Genomic DNA, 19,728 nt, shown 5'->3' on the forward strand with positions numbered 1-19,728 from the left:
GCCCCATCTTGTGGCGAGGATAGGAATTGAACCGGCTACCGAAGCCTGTCTCACTCCTCTGAGGCAATGATTAATGAGTGACAGATGTAATTAAATGATACTGGAGAGTGATGCTGGAATGAAAGATGATAGAAAAAACCGGAGTACCCGGAGAAAAACCAGTCCCGCATCCGCTTTGTCCACCATAAATCTAACAGGGAGTGACCGGGATTTGAACCATGGAACTCAGCGTTGAGGGGCCAACGCACTGCCACCTGACCCACGGAGGCTTTCACAATTTTAACGTACTAACTACAATTTCACGCCTAAAGCATTCCGAACGAATTCTTTGGACATAAACAGTAAGCATTACATTCATTAAATTATTACTATTATTATTATTTGTGAAAATATATAATCTTTTATTATTCACTATTATTATTTAAATATATGGCCTGATTCCTGATTGAAATGAGCTGCAACTCACGGGCGACTTATGAATAATCGAGAGAAATGAGGATTATGTACTACATATTATTATTATTATTATTATTATTATTATTATTATTATTATCATAATGCATGAGGTTTCAGCGTCAGCTTACCTCGTGCGGCAGTAATTAATCTGTGTCACTATCGAGTGGCTGCACACCTAAGTCGGAATCGGAGCCGGGGTCAGTACACGAGGTAAACTAATACCGCCGTCAATACTATTCGCTCGGAAATGCTTATAAGTCGACAGAATCATATTTCTCTCGTCGGACGTGAAAATCTTGCGTTTCTTCTTCAACTGATAACAGTCGGGTGAATTTTGGTTCCGATCCATTGCACAATAATATCCAATAACGAGTGAGAAGAAACCTACAAACGTACAAGGGACTACAAGAACTATGAATTAGCACACAATACGCACATACACTGTTTTTGTAAAAGCGAAGCACAATGATAAAATTCTGTCACTACTGTTTTAAACAGACTATGTTTGGAACTGCACCCACGTGTTCAGGACATCCACTGAGTGACTAAGTATGGCTGCTCCGCATTGACTGCACCATTGCCAAAACTCGCTCTGAGTAGCGCACCCACCTTGCCCCCTCGCCAACCGTGTTACAACACCGTAGGCGCTGCCCCTGTCGCCCGCGCCATCCCCTGGTCTATACACTCACTTCCGCTTTAGTCTGCTCAAAAGGTGGTCCGGAGAATAGTCTTGTTATGTTTTAATCTGATCTTCTTAAAACAAAGGTATCCCATAACATGTTCTAAACACATGTTGTATCGAGTACAGTGTTCGTTTCTAGTCTTGATCACTTGTTTAGTGATCTGAACGCATCAATCAATGTTCTGATAACATGTTGAAGTTAACAACAACGAGTGCAGTGTTATATTCCAGTCTTGTTATTTCTTTTGTAATCCACAAGTCTAAACATGCACAATGATGTTATCGCTGCACACTCATACCTTGGCGATGCATGTTCGATAAAGCTATGCCTTGATAGAGGCTGAGGAGGAGGTGGAGGAGGCGGAGGAGGTAGGGGAGGAGGCGGAGGCAGGGGACGAGGTGGTGGGGGAGGTAGCCATAACAGCTGCCGCCATCTTGTGTAGTAAGCGCTAATTAGCGTCGGAAAGGCCATCTTGTCGTAAACTAAGGATAGTCTCTTTCAAGATTAACTAACGGATTTTTTTCAAATTACCCGCCACCACATTTCAAAAGTAGTAGCTGAAGATAGCAGCACGGTGCTCTCTTGATTAAAGGTGTCAGCTGTCAAAAAAGCACGTAGATTTTCAATTTCCCACCACCACCACGATGAGGTTTAGTACCGTAAAGATAGCAGCACTGAGGTAAGCGATGCAAGATGGCGGATGACAGCTGTCAAAAAGCATGTAGTTTTAAAATTTCCTACTACCACCACCACGAGAAGGTTTAGTACCGTAAAGATAGCAGCACTGAGGTAAGCGATGCAAGATGGCAAATGACAGCTGTCAAAAAACATGTGGATTTTAAATTTCCCACCACCAACACCACCACGATAAGGTTTAGTACCGTAAAGATAGCAGCACTGAGGTAAGCGATGCAAGATTGCCGTTGACAGCTGACGGAATTTTTCAAATTGCCGCCACCACATTTCAAAATTAAGTAGCTAAAGAGTGCTCCATTGAGGTTTGCGATGCAAGATGGCGGATGAGAGCTGTCACGTGGAAATTACCGCTACCACATGTCAAAGGTATGTAGCTAAAGGGGGCTGCACGGTGCTCTGTTGATTAAAGATGGTTCCTGTTAAATAGAATTTTTCAAATTGTCTGCCACCACATTTCTGCGGCAAGTAGCTAACCAGGGCAGCACGATGCCCTGTTGATTAAAGATGGAAGCTGTCAAAATAGCACGAGAGTTTGTTTCCAAACAAGAGCATGTGGAAATTGCCGCCACAACATTTCAAAGGTAAGTAGCTAAAGAGTGCAGCACTGCGGTTTGCGATGCAAGTTGGCGGATGACAGCAGTCAAAAAATCACGTGGATTTTAAATTACCGGCAGTGCCGTAAAGAGGACATCACTAAGGTTAGCGATGCATGATGGCGGATGGAAGCTGTCAAAAAAAGCACGTGGCTTTGTTACCAACTCAAATCTCGCACTAGTAAGGTTTAGTTGGCAGCACTGAGGTTTAGAACCGTCAAGATAGCAGCACTGATGTTAGCGATGCGTTGTTGTTTAAAGATAGCTGTCAAAATGCACGTGGCTCTCAAAAAAGCACGTGGCTTTGTTTACGAATTCAAATCTCGCGCTAGTGAGGTTTAGTTGGCAGGAATGAGGTTTAGGCCCGTCAAGATGGCAGCAGTGAGATTAGCGATGCGTTGTTGTCGATGACAGCTGTCAAAAACCACGTGGCTCTGTTTACAAATTCAAATCTCGCGCCAAAATTCAAAACTCTCGCAAAAATTCAAATTTCCCGTGGGGGTGGAAGCCTCTGCGGACGGCCGGGTGCCGGCCGCCGAACTGTCCACTTATACTACTGGCGTTTGTCACAATTTTCAATTCCACCTTGATTTTTGTGAATCAGTTTTAACCTAGTAAAGGGTCAAGCAAATATTGTCTCTCTTCTCCCTCCAGGTTCGGTTTTTCCCTCGAACTCAGCGAGGGATCCCAGTCAGTGGGAATATAGCGATTAAAAGCAATGTTATCATATAAAATACTCGATCGAATGAAACACCGCACATTTTCTCACTTTTAACGAACTGGAATGACCAGGCCGCAGACAGTCGTGAACACTCCTCTGCCAATATTCCGTATATGGCCCATTCCAATCAGTGCCTCAAGAGTAGGGATTGAATAGCTCGACAGCTATGATGAACCAGTGTGTTACGTACCAGTAGTATCAGAAAATTGATGGAATTACCTGCTAAAGAAGAAGGTTATCTAACTTCCCACTTACTTCCCGCCAACATTCAGGCAGGTGGTTACACTCGGAACGACTGGGCGAGTTGGCCGTGTGGTTAGGGGCGCCCAGCTACTAGCTTATTTACAATGTACTAAAACAGTTTTCGTTTTGCAGCTGACAAGGTTGCTTAACAGCTTTCTGCGAAGCGGTAGCATGCTTCCGAAATTGTAATACCTCCTTAAACATTGATTTATCAAGACAAGTTACAATTGTCACACACTAGAATTGATTGTAGAACAAGACGAAACTTGTTGGCTATCAGTGTTCACAACAGAAAAACTTAAAACCCCAAGGCCGCTACATTCACACTCCTAGCTGTTTCCTGTCCCATCGTCCCGTAAGACCGATCTGTGTCGGCGCGACGTAAAGCAAATTAAAAGACAATACTGGGTACGCAGTAGCAATCCTATCTATCGAAGATGAGTGGCAAAAGAAGACACAAAGCACATAAGAACAAACAATGGTCAATGTAACGTTATTAGTAGTATAAATCAGGGGTTCGAGCAACGCCACCGCCACAGGCTTCCGCAGAGGCCTCCGCCGCATTGACCTCTGGCAAGGTCAATGCTATGCTGGCTAAGACTGCATGCTTAACCTCACATACGCCATCTTGGATGGGCTTAACCTTACTTTCGACGCCTAAGAGAGCAAACCTAACATCATGGAGGGGCCTAACCTCAGTTTTACGACCGTATGCCCTTCTCTGCGCCAATTGCACAAGATGGCGGCAATACTCAACTCCTTATGAGACGGCTTAAGGGTGCTTGCGCAAGATGGTGGCTACACTTAGGCGCTTATGAGACATCCTATGGGTGCTTGGACAAGATGGCGGCTATACATAGGCACTTATGAGACGGCCTAGGGGTGCTTGCGCAAGATGGCTGCTACTCTTATGAGACGCTGCAGGTTAAAACACGTGCACATTCTTGCCTACTTTACATACCGACATTTATTATATTCTATTTACCCAATTTCTCATGAATCGGCGCGGATACGGACTGAGTAACAAAAATTCAAATTCTTAAATACGTTCTGCGCTATGCTTCCTGCAACATTAAATTTAAACAAAACATTTAGAAACGTATTATACTAAGTATGTTATGCTTTACAGAGATCATACTCTTCTTACCTTGTTGTTATACCTTTTCTGAATCATCATTATGAGGTACTAGAAAAAGTTCATTCATACACTGTGTACAGTGTTCAATCCTCAGATTTGGTCCATCCCAATCATCATCACCATTTTCTCCTCGATGCTTGTAATGTCGTTGACAGGTTCTACATAAAGCTACATCGATCCACATCTTACTGTGTAGAGGAAGGATGTCCCAAAAATTATGTACGTAAGAGGCAGCGTACGTACATAAAAATCCTGGCGGTAAGTATTGAATAAGATGTTTTGGCATCGAGGTTCTATGTTTATAGAACATCTTAATAGCCTCACTTACTCGTGTAAGATAAATAAGATATTGCGTCGGAGCATGCAAACAGTACGCACATTTACAGTTTTGTTCCATAGCGTACGATGTCGAAGCACACACTAATTTTGATGAAAAAGAGCTGTCCTTATTTATAGTCTGGTAACAATATTCGCCTCACTTAAGACCCTGAGGAACTAGGAAATGCCTCTATGGCCCTAGTTACAATGATGGGGAATTCCAGGCATTCACCTCCCCGTGGTAGAGAGGGGGCAACGAATGTATGTAATGACAATGTTATTACATACAGGCGGCTAACGAAAGATGGAACCGAGTGTCTCCCGGTATAAGGAGATCCCTCTGCCAAGTGGCAACACTCTCTTCGTAGGGTAGAGAAGCGGGTGGAGGTTCCGGGCACCCTATTGCCCATGGGGTGGGAAATTGCCCCTAAAGGCGGATGAACCGACTTGTTTTGGTCAACGGTATTGGATGCAGAAGGCAACGGGAAACCACTGCATTATTATCCCTCGTAATGTTACCATGCGATCGTCTCTACATGAGCAAATGATTACTGACCGTGAGCTTCGGAACCCAAGATCCGACAGGGGAAGACAGACTTGCAAGGCTTCCCTGGTCGTCAGCGAAATCCTTGCAAAGGACAGAAAAAAACAGATGAGAATCGCAACGTGGAATGTCAGAACACTAATGACACCCGGGAAGTTAGAAGAGGTAAAAAGAGTGATGGAAGTTAATAATATTGATATTTTAGGACTTTGTGAAACACGATGGCAAGGAAATGGTGATTTCATTAGTGATGCATTTAGGATCATCTATAGCGGAGGAACAATACCTGGTCAATGCGGTGTGGGACTAATTCTTGGGATGAACTGGGCAAAGAATATTGAGAACACCTATCATGTAAATGACAGAATACTGATGGTGAAGATCAAAGCAAAACCTAGGGATATGACCATTATACAAGTGTACTTTCCAACATCGAACAGTAATGAAGATGAGGTTGAAGAGCTGTATGAGTGTCTTGATGAGCTACTAGAACTAATTGATGACAAGGAATATCTGGTGATTATGGGAGATTTCAATGCTGTGGTTGGCTCAATACCAGACAGAATGGGGATAGGGAAATAGCCGAGGTGAAAGGCTACTAGCTTTTTTGCGAACAGTATGATATGGTACTAACTAACACCATGTTTGAAGTGCCTTTGAGAAGACGATATACCTGGAAAAGTCCCGGAGACATGCAAAGATACCAATTTCATTTCATATTAGTTAAATCTAGGTATAGAAATCAAATAAAATCCAGCCACAACTATCCTGGCGCTGAAGTGGACAGTGATCACACACTTGTGATGGCAAAATGCAATTTCAGACTTAAAAATATAATCAGAAGGAAGAAAGTCAGATGCGATTTAAACAGACTGCAAAACAAACAAACAAATTAAACAGAAATATGCAGAGGATACCAATGCACTCATGGAATATAATAATTGTGAGATGGACTGGGAAATGATGAAACAAGGAAACTCTGAGATAGCACATAGAACTTTAGGTAATAGAAGACTAGAGCCAAGAAAACCATGGATTACTCAAGAGATATTAGATCTCATTCGGAAACGATACCAGTATAGGAAGCTAAACACAGCATTAAGCCAAGATCAGTACAGAAAAACAAAGAATCTCATTGTGACAAAATGTAGGGAGGCAAAAGAAGTATGGATGAAGGAAATTACGCAGACTATGGAGAATGATATAATAGGAGGAAGAACAGATAGAGCATATGGCATGACCAAATCAGTTCAATATAAACCCAAAACAAGAAGTTCAGTTATAAAGGATGAGAATGGGCAAGTACTTATCGATAGTGAAGATATCGCAGAACGCTGGAAGGAATATCTTGAAGACCTGTACTGGGATGAAGAAGTAATGGCAATTCAAGACAATCTTGAACCTGAACAGATGGTGGAAGAAGACAATATAGGCCCAATAATCACACGGGAAGAATTTGACCTAGCACAAAAACAATTAAAGGACAAGAAAGCGACCGGGCAGGACGACATACCAGCAGAACTTCTCAAGGGAACAGGATAAAGAATGAAACAACAACTATATAATATCATTGCACGATGCTGTTACAATGGTGAAATTCCTGGAGACTTTACTAAAAGTAGGACAGTTACCTTACCAAAGATAGGAAATACTACTGACTATTCCAACTATAGAACACTGACACTGCTATCGCATGATATAGATGTTGATTCCCATAGGGAATCTGAAATATTTGTTCCGAATGAGTAAATTTATAATACCAAAATAAATGGTCCGTTATTGGACATTATAAATTTTCCAGCTAACTCATTCTTGTTTGCTATCGCACGCATCCAAAATACTGCTTAATGTAATTAAAAACAGGATAAAAAAGAAAATTGAACAATATACATCGCAGGATCAGTTTGGTTTTACAACAGGGAAGGGAACAAAAGAAGCTCTTCTAGCATTAAGAACTATTCTAGAAAGAAGACTAAGTGTTAACAGGAAAACATACATTGCATTTGTGGATATAGAGGAAGCCTTTGACAAAGTAAACTGGAAAAAAACTCTTTAGGAACATGAAGAATATAGGACTGGACTGGAGGGACAGAAGACTCATTTTACTCCTGTACAAAAATCAAAGCACAACAATAGAAATCAATGGTAATGTTAAGACAGCATCCATTAGAAGGGGAGTGAGACAAGATTGTGCGCTATCTCCATTCTTGTTCAACATGTTCATTGAGGAGGCCATATCAAAACTTAAGCAGAAAACCAAAGGAATCAAAATTAACGGACAACAAATCCACTGTATAACGTTTGCCGATGACATTGCATTAATTGCAGATTCAGAGAGGGAAATAAGTAAAATGCTACGAGTTTTAACATCAACACTACAAGAATCAAAATTGAAACTGAACACCTCGAAAACAAAAGTATTAGTTGTCAAGAAATCAACTGAGGAAATACCAATAAACATTAAGGTAGGCGATGAAAAAGTACAACAAGTAAGTCAGTTTTGCTGCTTGGGAAGCATTATCACTCAGGACAACAGGTGCACCACAGAAATCAGGAGGAGGATAGCTCTAGCTAAACAAGCCTTCAGTAACAAGAAACAGCTTTTGACAAGCAGGAACATTAAAATTAGGAAAGAATTAGCCAAAATGTTTGTGAGGAGTGTTTTGTTGTATGGTTGCGAAACATGGGTCTCAGCAAAACAGGATACAAAACGCCTGGAAGCAATGGAAATTTGGATATGGAGGAGGATGCTGAAAATTAGTTGGACAGAGAAAAAGTCAAACAATATGGTCCTCAAGGAAATAAACGAAACAAGGGAATTGATCAACACTGTAGAAAAGAGGAAAACCAAATTCCTTGGCCACACACTTCGACATAACACATTCCTCACGACTCTGATGGAAGGAAAAGTTCTGGGTAAGAAGGTAAGAGGAAGACCGAGGAAGAAGTGTATGGATTACGTGATGGACAGGCTGAATTTGAAAAAATACGTTGATCTGAAACGCTCAGCAGATAAGAGACAAATGTGGTTGCAGCGACAAGGCCTTGCCTTTAGGATATGAATGAATGAACAATATTCGTTAGCGGATGGTAAGTAACATCACTTATATGAATAATAAGACAATAAGCTGCTGTGTTAACAGGAATACTTTCAGATGTTTAAAATTCTAAGTGAATATCAACTGGAGATTCTTTTATGGATTCTTCATGATAAGAGCAGTCTATAACTACAATCGGTGCTTTATTTTTAAATTCTTTAGGTGTAAATAGCGGACGATCTTCTTTCTGATAATACGATGATTGAAATTTACAAAACATGTCATAGAGCATCCCAAAATTATTTTTCTCAAAGTTAATGTCTATGTTTTCGTAGGGATACGTAATTCCGTTGAGATATAGTCTAACGTGTCTTAATTTACAGTGAACAAACAGTGAGCTATCTTTTTCGTGATTGAATTTACGATTAGTTTTAAATCAAAAATAATATACAAGGGATTCACAGTAAAACGTGACCTTTTAACAGCCCAGTTATGCTTGTTTGTAGGTGGTAACACAGGAGATCCATGCAGTTCCCAGTTTCGAAAACGTATAGGTAATGGTGTATCATTTTCTACAATCTTGAGCAATCGAAGTTTTTCACGATCAGATAAGGTTACATGTGGAATCCACCATCGTACACTTTGAAGTGTAATTTTCGATTCCACTGGTGTTTCTGCTGCTATAAGAGAATTGTAATCACTTCGATCACGGATTAGAATAAGCTCTTTTTTTGCGTTGATTATAATACGTGTAAAGTCTTCTGCGAAGCCAAAAATATGTTTCAGTAATAACATACCCCTAAAAGTTCCATCCTCATTAATCATCCAGTTGTTAGTAGCTTTTTGACACCACCCTACATTCCGCAAAAGATTACTTTCTTCATCACAGACAGAAGGGTACAGTTTCATTGCACTTGTAATATCAACATTCTTCGTTCGATCTATTTCAACATTATTTACCTCATATCGTGCTTCAGAAAAGAGAAAAGCTAGAGCATGGTTGTTTGGTTGTGATGTGCTTGGTCAACTTCCATCCGACTTTTCTAGTCGTCCTTCAATATAGAGGTAGCTTTCGTGTGGTAAGGTGTATACATCTTGCTGAATAATAATAAAATGAATTTCATCATTGTTATTTAATCCAAGCGTGAAAGGTTGATAGGAATGAAGTTCACTTCGTACTACACCTTCACGAGTTTCTACTGTAATCGTAATGTCTAGCATTTCTCCCATTCTGTTGTAGTAGCGTATATCCTATATCTTGGAGTATCTGCTTATGGGTAACTGTTAACTCGATGAGTCTCTGCACACATGTAGTATGTCTTCGGAATGTACACCGTGTTTTATAGATGTTTTTCATACAGGATTGAGATGAAGTTTGTAAGTTACGTACGCGTGCCGATCTAAATGAATAAGCTGATTAAGTTTATTTACAAGCCTAAGAGTAATGTTACTAATGTGTTTTACGGACACAGGATGATAAAGAACTACTGCTGGTTTCTCACAAATAGTATATCCACGTTCCACTGTAACAATTAAGTTGTACAGGACGTGCAAAGTTTGTAGATTACTATTCAAGTTTGTAATAATGTTACAAGTAATGTTCAAATGATAATTATCGAAGAGTGTTATAGGCTGAACAGACGCGTGACGTACGTTCGATAGGAGCTCCCTTGATGAAAATCTAAGCAATGGTCCAATCGAATCAGGTTGTGATTTGAAGTCAATCTTGAATGATGATTCAATAACACATTTATGTGTAATGTTGCTTACAGTGATTGGGAACGTGCAATTATGATTACTAAAACTATCTTCCCCAAACTGATCAATTAACATACTTTCAATATAGTCATGAATATCGTCTATCGTATAACTACCTGAGGGCAGTGTTAGCACATACTAATCATAATATAACTTTTTTACACCGTCACGCACATTATAGATTTTATTGTAGCTTTCAAACGATACTAGTCCAAGACTATGCGGCTGATAGCCAAGTTCGATCGGCGGATTAAAATAGACGGTTGTTTCAGGTCCTTCTCCACGTACAGCAAACGTTCTTTCACTGTTCGTCATCACGTAGACACTAATGCACTTTCTCTACTGTCTGGGTTTGATATAAGAACATAAGACATAATTGTCCGCACATGCGTGTATTAAAGTTTTGCACACGTTTTTTTATTGTAAACAATGTCTGCACTGCTTCCGAAATAACGTATAAACTTAAAGGGAGGAGGTAAGTCTCCATAGCTATCAAAATACCATACTTTAGATTTACGTTTTAAATAAGCAACGTAATTAGTTCCAGGTTCACGACTGTTGTCCAAGTTAATTACGGCACTTTCACGTTCACGTGGGCGCTCTGGTAGTTGATCGCACATATACACACCTCGAAAATAATGAATTCCTATTTGTTTAGCAAACTTAAAAACGTTATCATGCGTTAGAGCTCGATGAGGCAGTGCATTTAGTAGACATCTTTGGTGAAATGTAGATACTAATCCATTTCTTGTATGGTGCTAGCTTCATGTTCACACTTTTGCCTCGTAACGCAATTGCCTCCATCGTCTTGTTATGACGTTCACTCTCTTTCAACTGTTGTTTATCTTCTTCTACAGCTTTAACAGTCCTTGCTAGAGCACTAGCACCACCCAGCAATGACCCTAAAGCTGCTAGGCCAGCAAACAGCCCAGGAAGAAATCGTCCTCGTTTTGGTTCAGGAATAATTCATGCACGTTTACTTAATATTGCTCTGCACTTTGGAGGAATTCTCGCTCTTGCTGCGCGTAATGCCTTAGTAATAGCTATACGATGATTGTATTCCCCTCGAATAGAATATTGGGCAGCCTTTATAACATCTTTCCATCCAACAGTTTTTGCTTTCTTTTCCTTCATGTCGTTTGGATATCGTAGTTTTACTAATCTGCGCACGACTTTACTGGTCAAGAGCAAATCATAAATAACCGTTACCTCTTGTTTCGTGTAATATATATATTACTACTACCTACTTTATGATTCAGTTTTCATGTAGATTATAAAGCAGCAAGACACACTACCTCTTACCGACATTGTACCACATTTCTTACCCAGTTCTAGTACAATTACAAGAAAACGTCATGGAACGTCGTTTCCTTTTACTGTTCGATATATTATATCAGGCCCATCGGGATGCTGGAAAACAAATCTTTTACTTACACTGATTACTTCTGTAAATGGTGTACGCTTCGAGAATATTTACGTTTTTGCAGAGTCACTCTATCAACCGCTAGATACTATTGTACAAACTGTAATGCACGATCTAGTTAAAGATGGAATAAGATATTTTAAATTTAATTCGCATGAGCAAGTACCATCACCAGACGATGTGCTTCCTAATTCTCTTATGATCTTTGATGATGTCGCAACAGAACAGCAAAACGTTATTCGTGCATTCTTTTGTATGGGACGACGTAAATATGTTGATTGCATCTATTTGTGCCAAACTTATTCTCGTGTGCCTAAGCAGTTGATACGCGATAACGCAAAGGTTATGGTGCTTTTTCGGCAAGATGAGCACAACATGCGACATGTGTATGACGATCATGTTAACACTGATATGACATTCGATGACTTCAAACGTATGCTAAATGTTGGTCATTACACCGTTACAGCTTTTTAGTTATTGATGAAGAAAGTGTTCAGCATGGACGATATCGCATGGATTTCGACCATTTTATATGAATTAACGCAGAATTACAGTAACTACTTGATTAAAAACCATCATCATCATGTTAATATCTAGCAAGGAAATTACAAAATATATCATCCAAACTCGAAACAGTATTCGACGGAAATTTAAAAGGCTTAAACGTATACAAGCAGACACGGATTTATTTTTTAAAACGCAACTAAGTACACCACTCAAAGAAATTCTTAATTCTACTTCATTACCGCAGTCTACATCAAGTTTTGCTTCTATGCAAACATCATATCATAAAGAGAAGCTTTTTTTTGTTATTTTGTTTAACGTCACACCGACGCAGATATGTCTTATGGCGACGAGAAGCATGAAGAAGAAGAACAGCATGAAAAAGATGAGGAAGAGAAGAAGCAAGATGTAGATCACGAAGAGGGAGAGGAGGATAGGGAAGGAAAACTTAATAATACATCACCATCTAAGCGTGTCGAGTTTTTAACTACAGATCTTATTGATGTAACACCTACTTCATCGACGCAATATCTACCAACTTTGTCTGAGGTTATAATTACGCCATAGTATCGCAATCAGTTTAGAACGTTTCTTCCATATACCTATGGATCTCTCTTTGCGGCTTATATACAAAAACATTTTACAGGCCAAACTGACACTAGGTACGGTATTCGCTACGAAAATGGATAGGAAATTCAAATGTTAAGATTAATAACAACAAACTTATTGTAAAATGTGTTACCTATAAAACTACGAAAGAACTCTTAGAACTTCTTTTCACACGAATACCTGGCAAGGATATAATTTTACAAGATGATCTTAAATAATATAAAGCAATACTTTTTGCTACTGATGCAACACGACGTAATTACAAGAGAACAGAAGCTGTAAATGCAAATAAGAGTTACAAGTATCGTGAGTTATTTCTAAGCTGTTTCCGACAGCACATAGTTTTGACGTTATATACAAACCTTTGTTGCCGTATGTGGACGTAAGATACTGGAATGACCCAAACTTATTCGCTGAACGATTACAACTTTTAAGAGCATCGTAAGGTGCTGGTCACACAGCTCGCGAATCAGAAATTCTGGAAATAGAGAGGGAATTAAGTTATGCCGGTATTATTTTGTAATGGCTCGTTAAGAGAAGATCTCACCTGTAAAGGTAAACATCGCACATGAGTTACGTAAACCAGCACGTCGCACCTACTGTCGCAGACGCGTTATTACGCGAGGAACAGATGATCTCTGGCAAGCAGACTTAGTAGAAATGATTCCATATGCCTCTAGTAATAAGGGGTATAAGTATCTACTTACTGTCTTCGATGTGTATTCGAAGTTTGCTTTTGCACAACCCGTGCCTTCTAAAACAGCAGCACAAGTTAAAGAAGCATTTAACCATATTGTTGGAGAATCGAAACGCTGCCCAAGGCTTCTTCAAACTGATCAAGGTAAAGAGTTTTACAACAAGGAATTTTCTTCTTACCTCAAGTTACTTGGCATTCAACACTACTCGACGTTCAACAATCTTAAGGCAAGTGTTGTAGAACGCTTTAATCGTACACTCAAAACAATGATGTGGCCAGAATTTACAGCACAAGGTTCATATCGTTGGATTGATCTGCTACCTAGACTTCTGTCTATCTACAACGATACGCTTATCACACTATCGGAACAATGCCACGTCTTGTTACAAGGAATACACCTCGTGTAGATGCTATTCATCTCGTAATTAAAACAGCCTATGCACGTCGCCATCGCTTAAAAGAAGGTGATTTTGTTCTCATCAGCAAACACAAGTCTATCTTTGCAAAAGGACACACACCTAACTGGAGAACTGAAGTTTTCCAAATCAGAAGTGTTAAGCTTACTAATCCAGTTACGGATTACTTCGCGATCTCAGAGGACAGCCAATTGAAGGAGGATTCTACATCGAAGAACTGCAGAAAACAAAATATCCTGATCACTATTTAGTTGAATGTGTTATTCGACGTCGTGAGAATAAACTGTATGTTAAATGGCTTGGTTTTAATAACAGCTTTAATTCATGGATTAATAAAGAGGATGTACTTTAAATCTTATGTGCGTTTTTTAATCCTCTACCTCTCCTTTCTTCTAAGTCACTAGGACATGCTGTAGGATTAAACAACACCTGTAATATGTTTTGACAATTCATATTTACACTGACTGACAGAGCAAATGCAACACCAAAAAGGAGTGGTCAGAACTTTATGCCAATTGCAGGGTAGACTGACGCCACTGAGGTATGCTCATGATGTGAAATGCGCCGCTGTGCTGCGCACGTAGCGAACGATAAATGGGACACGGCGTTGGCGAATGGCCCATTTCGTACCGTGATTTCTCAGCCGGCAGTCTTTGTAGTACGTGTTGTCGTGTGCCACAGGACACGTGTATAGCTAAGAATGCCAGGCCGCCGTCAACGGAGGCATTTCCAGCAGACAGACGTCTTTACGAGGGGTATGGTGATCGGGCTGAGAAGGGCAGGTTGGTAGCTTCGTCAAATCGCAGCCGATACCCATAGGGATGTGTCCACGGTGCAGCGCCTGTGGCGAAGATGGTTGGCGCAGGGACATGTGGCACGTGCGAGGGGTCCAGGCGCAGCCCGAGTAACGTCAGCACGCGAGGATCGGCGCATCCGCCGCCAAGCGGTGGCAGCCCCGCACGCCACGTCAACCGCCATTCTTCAGCATGTGCAAGACACCCTGGCTGTTCCAATATCGACCAGAACAATTTCCCGTCGATTGGTTGAAGGAGGCCTGCACTCCCGGCGGCCGCTCATAAGACTACCATTGACCCCACAGCATAGACGTGCACGCCTGGCATGGTGCCGGGCTAGAGCGATTTGGATGAGGGAATGGCGGAACGTCGTGTTCTCCGATGAGTCACGCTTCTGTTCTGTCAGTGATAGTCACCGCAGACGAGTGTGGCGTCGGCGTGGAGAAAGGTCAAATCCGGCAGTAAGTGTGGAGCTCCCTACCGCTAGACAACGCGGCATCATGGTTTGGGGCGCTATTGCGTATGATTCCACGTCACCTCTAGTGCGTATTCAAGGCACGTTAAATGCCCACCGCTACGTGCAGCATGTGCTGCGGCCGGTGGCACTCCCGTACGTTCAGGGGCTGCCCAATGCTCTGTTTCAGCAGGATAATGCCCGCCCACACACTGCTCGCATCTCCCAACAGGCTCTACGAGGTGTACAGATGCTTCCGTGGCCAGCGTACTCTCCGGATCTCTCACCAATTGAACACGTGTGGGATCTCATTGGACGCCGTTTGCAAATTCTGCCCCAGCCTTGTACGGACGACCAACTGTGGCAAATGGTTGACAGAGAATGGAGAACCATCTCTCAGGACACCATCCGCACTCTTATTGACTCTGTACCTCGACGTGTTTCTGCGTGCATCGCCGCTCGCGGTGGTCCTACATCCTAATGAGTCGATGCCGTGCGCATTGTGTAACCTGCATATCGGTTTGAAATAAACATCAATTATTCGTCCGTGCCGTCTCTGGTTTTTCCCCAACTTTCATCCCTTTCGAACCACTCCTTCTTGGTGTTGCATTTGCTCTGTCAGTCAGTGTATTTTTGAGTATATATACATTTTACCCTTTTTTATTTTACTGTCTTTGTCACTCAGTTCTCGTTTTATTGCACCAACAATAAGTGCTGCTATCTTCTGAGCAGCTGAAGCACTAAGTAATAACACACATAGCATAACTTTACGAAGCAGATTTTTATCAGCTACACGTCTTAGTTTAGGATTGTATTGTCGACATACTCTTTGCAGGCAGCATCTAACCAAGTGTCAGGCGAACCTGTTCTAGGGCCGCAGGGAAGATGAAGCTCGAAGAGAAGAATATCAATCACTTTATAGATGAGCCCATGCCCAACATGCTTCCTCATCTTTTTTCTGGCAGGTTTCTTCACCTTTTCTTTGTCTACACTCTTCGCAGCCATGATACGTGTTTATAAGCGAAGACAACTCGTTACTTTTAGGTCCGTGATACAATTTAATTAGTTGACATGTACGGCACTGTCTCACAGAAGGTCTTCTACCAAAAGTCACGTGTTTATGATGTAAACTACACGTTTGAAGCTCCGACAAAACAAGATCTTGAGTCCACTCACGAGGCACCTTATCCCAGGCTTTCTTTACAGCATTCGCAGCTACATTAACCAAAAATGCCTTTGGTAAAGCATTTAACTCTTCTTCAGTAAAAGCGTTTAGTTTCTTTTTGCATGCATAAAACTTTACGATTGCCTTTCCAACTGCGTTACACTTAGTATCTGTTAGAAATTACATGATGTCTTCACTCTACAAATGTTTCTTTAACACTAAGGTTATTTCGACACTGCAGTTTACATATGTTGTTCACCTCCCGGCAAGCACTGCAACACAACCAATCAAAGAGCATGCATACATGTTGTAAAGACTGTGTACTTGTTTCTCTACTATGCTCCTTCGGAAGAGTTTTAAATGATGGGCACCCCAATTCATGCACGTCGATAATTTCACAAGATGATGGTAGATACTCACGCAACCATTGTTTCTTTTCACGACCCTTTAAAAGAACAGCTCTTGACAAATACGCGTTCATCATAAAAGATAGGAAACCATAAGGTATTCCTTTTCCTTCCCACTTCAAACCTAAATTGTTTTCGATCCATTGAGTCTGCTTTTTATCTTCATCTGCTTGCAAACAGTAAGGAAAATGTGAGCTAAATAGTAAACTAACAAGTTTTGGTGCCCACAACACACTGTCATCTAACACAGCCACCTCTTTATACACAAATTTGCTGCTGTTTACTTTAAAGCCTTGTACATCAACTATTAATGTATTCGTCATGTTTGCGCTCCACTCTCTATCACTGTTTCTCGAACGGACAGGTTTAAACATCATCGCTGCTGCACATGCACATACATATTGCATTCCTTACACCTACTTACTCTTAAGAAAACGATCAAGTCTAAACATGCCCAATGACGTCATCACTGCAGTCCGTGCTTACTCTAGCTATCCCGATGCATGTTTAAACTTGTTCGATAAAGCTATGCCTTAACAGACGAGGTAAGGAGGAGGCTGTAACAGCCATAGCTATCTTGTGTAGTAGCCTCTAAGTGCTAATTAGCGAGGTTGTAGCTGTAAATATAGCAGCACGGTACTGTGTTGAAAAAAGATGGCTGCTGTCAAAAACGCTCGTGGAATATTTTAAATTGTCCGCCCCCTCATTTCAAAGGTAAGTAGCTAAAGATGGCAGCAGCGAGGTAAGCGATGTAAGGTGGCAGTAGCTAAAGATGACAGCACGGTGCTCTCTTGATTAAAGATGGATGCTGTCAAAGAGAACTCTTCAAATTACCGCCACCACATTTCGAACGTAAGTAGCTAAAGATGGCAGCACTGAGGTTTGCGATGCAAGATGGAGGATGACAGCTGACGGATTTCTTTAAATTACCCGCAGTGCTGTAAAGAGGGCAGCTCTAAGGTTAGCGATGCAAGATGGCGGATGACAGCTGTCACGTGGAATTTGCCCGCCACCACATTTCAAATGTAGTAGCTAAAGAGGTCAGCACTATGGTTAGCGATGAAATATGGCGGATGACAGCTGTTACGTAGAAATTGCCCACTACTACGATAAAGATAGCAGCACAGTGTTCTGCTGATTACAGATAGCAGCTTATCAAATAGAATTTTTCAAATTGCCGCCACCACATTTCAAAGGTAGTAGCTAAATAGGGCAGCACGATGCTCTGTTGATTAAAGACGGCTACTGTCAGCTGTCAAAAGAGCACGTAGGCTTGTTTCCAAACAAGAGAATGTAGAATTTTTCAAATTTCCGCCACCACATTTCAAAGGTAAGTCGCTAAAGATTGCAGCACTAAGGTTTGCAATGCAAGATGGCGGATAACAGCTGTCAAAAAATCACGTGAATTTTAAATTTCCTACCATATCCACCTCGATAATGTTTAGTAGTATAAAGAGGGCAGCACTGAGGTTAGCGATGCGTTGTTGTTGTTCAGGTTTTGTGTGTCGTTAAGATAGCAGCACTGGGGTTTGCGATGCAAGATGGCGGATGGCAGCTTTGTTTACTGATTCAAATCTCGCGCTAGTAAGGTTTAGTTGGCAGCACTGAGGTTTAGGCCCGTCAAGATGGCAGCGGTGAGGTTAACGATGCGTTGTTGTCGATGACAGCTGTCAAAAAGCACGTGGCTTTGTTTAGAAGTACAAATCTCGCGCCAAAATTCAAATTTCCGGCGGGAGAAGGAAGTATCTTTCGATAGCGTGTGGAGGAGGTGGTGGAAGACGCCGCTGCGATGGGCCTGTGGAGGAGGAGGGGGGCCTGAGGAGGAGGGGGCCTGAGGAGGAGGGGGTCTGAGTAGGAGGGCCTCTCCCGAGAGCGTGAGGAGGAGGTGGCGGAGGAAGCCTCTGCAGAGAGCCGTAGGTGGCGGTGGCCGCCGAACTCTTCACTGTATCCACTCATAATAATCGAACAACATTTGCTAGTAACTGATAGTGAACGACAAAACGTAAGAAAAGCTGCTGAACATCAATCTGACTAAGGCTATATCGTATGAACATGTATTACAGTTTGTTTAAACTGTTAATGTTTACTTGAATCCCTCATCATCCAACAAACAAGTTCAAAAGTGCTTAGAGGAGCTGGATGTTTTCATCAGCAAGACTGACTTACTACCTTTGCAAATAGGCTGTATGGTTTACATCCGTATTTTGCAGGGATTCCTTCGAAACCTAACATCTGAAGGATATCAATATCTACTAGCATCGAAATGTAATAAAGATGTTTTAGAGTCATATATATTTCTATGATCAGGGGCATAGGTTGGTTTTATGACCACCCTCTGCCCACAGCAGTCACCCAGACAGTAAAGTCCCTATTACGGAGCAAAAGTGCATATGGCATAATTAAAACTCCAATCTGCAACCGGAAAGAGTGTGAAACATTAAATGTAGATGTTCTCGAAGGAGTAGACTGTGCTATTACTAATGACACCATAGACTCAGTCGAAACTAACTTGGAAATTTCTGATTCAGCGTATGAATACTTTAATTGTAAAATTGACTCATTAATAGATCAGTTTATTGAGCAGCACAATTTCGAAGATTGATTACATAATGAAAATAAGGACTTATAAATATGTTGGCGGGGTATTTTGCACACCGAGTTACGAAAAAAAAAAGGAATCACCACTAGCTTCATCTACGGGGGAAAAATAGGATATGCGTTATTATTAGTAACTCTGGCTGGATGTCGGCTTTGTCTAAAGGAGGCCTAATGAATCCATCTCCCCAGTGGTTAGACAATGATTGCGAACTGGAAAAAAGATTTTCAAAGGTTCCACGGAAATTGTCTGAGGAAGTGGCCAAGAGTGATGAAGGAACTGATAGGTATCATCAGACATATGTATAGTGAAATCGATGACTTCGCTGTGACGTGTTTCGTGAGAACTCGTTCATTAGAATGAATGAACTGTATAAAAAGAGAGCACTCAAGAGTCAGTGAATGAAAGCTGGACTACTGATGCGCATGCTGAAACTGAACGGAAAAAATCGAAGAAGATGAACAAAATTTAATCC

The sequence above is a fragment of the Anabrus simplex genome, chromosome 2, assembly GCF_040414725.1.
Source record: "Anabrus simplex isolate iqAnaSimp1 chromosome 2, ASM4041472v1, whole genome shotgun sequence".
Taxonomy (NCBI): domain Eukaryota; kingdom Metazoa; phylum Arthropoda; class Insecta; order Orthoptera; family Tettigoniidae; genus Anabrus; species Anabrus simplex.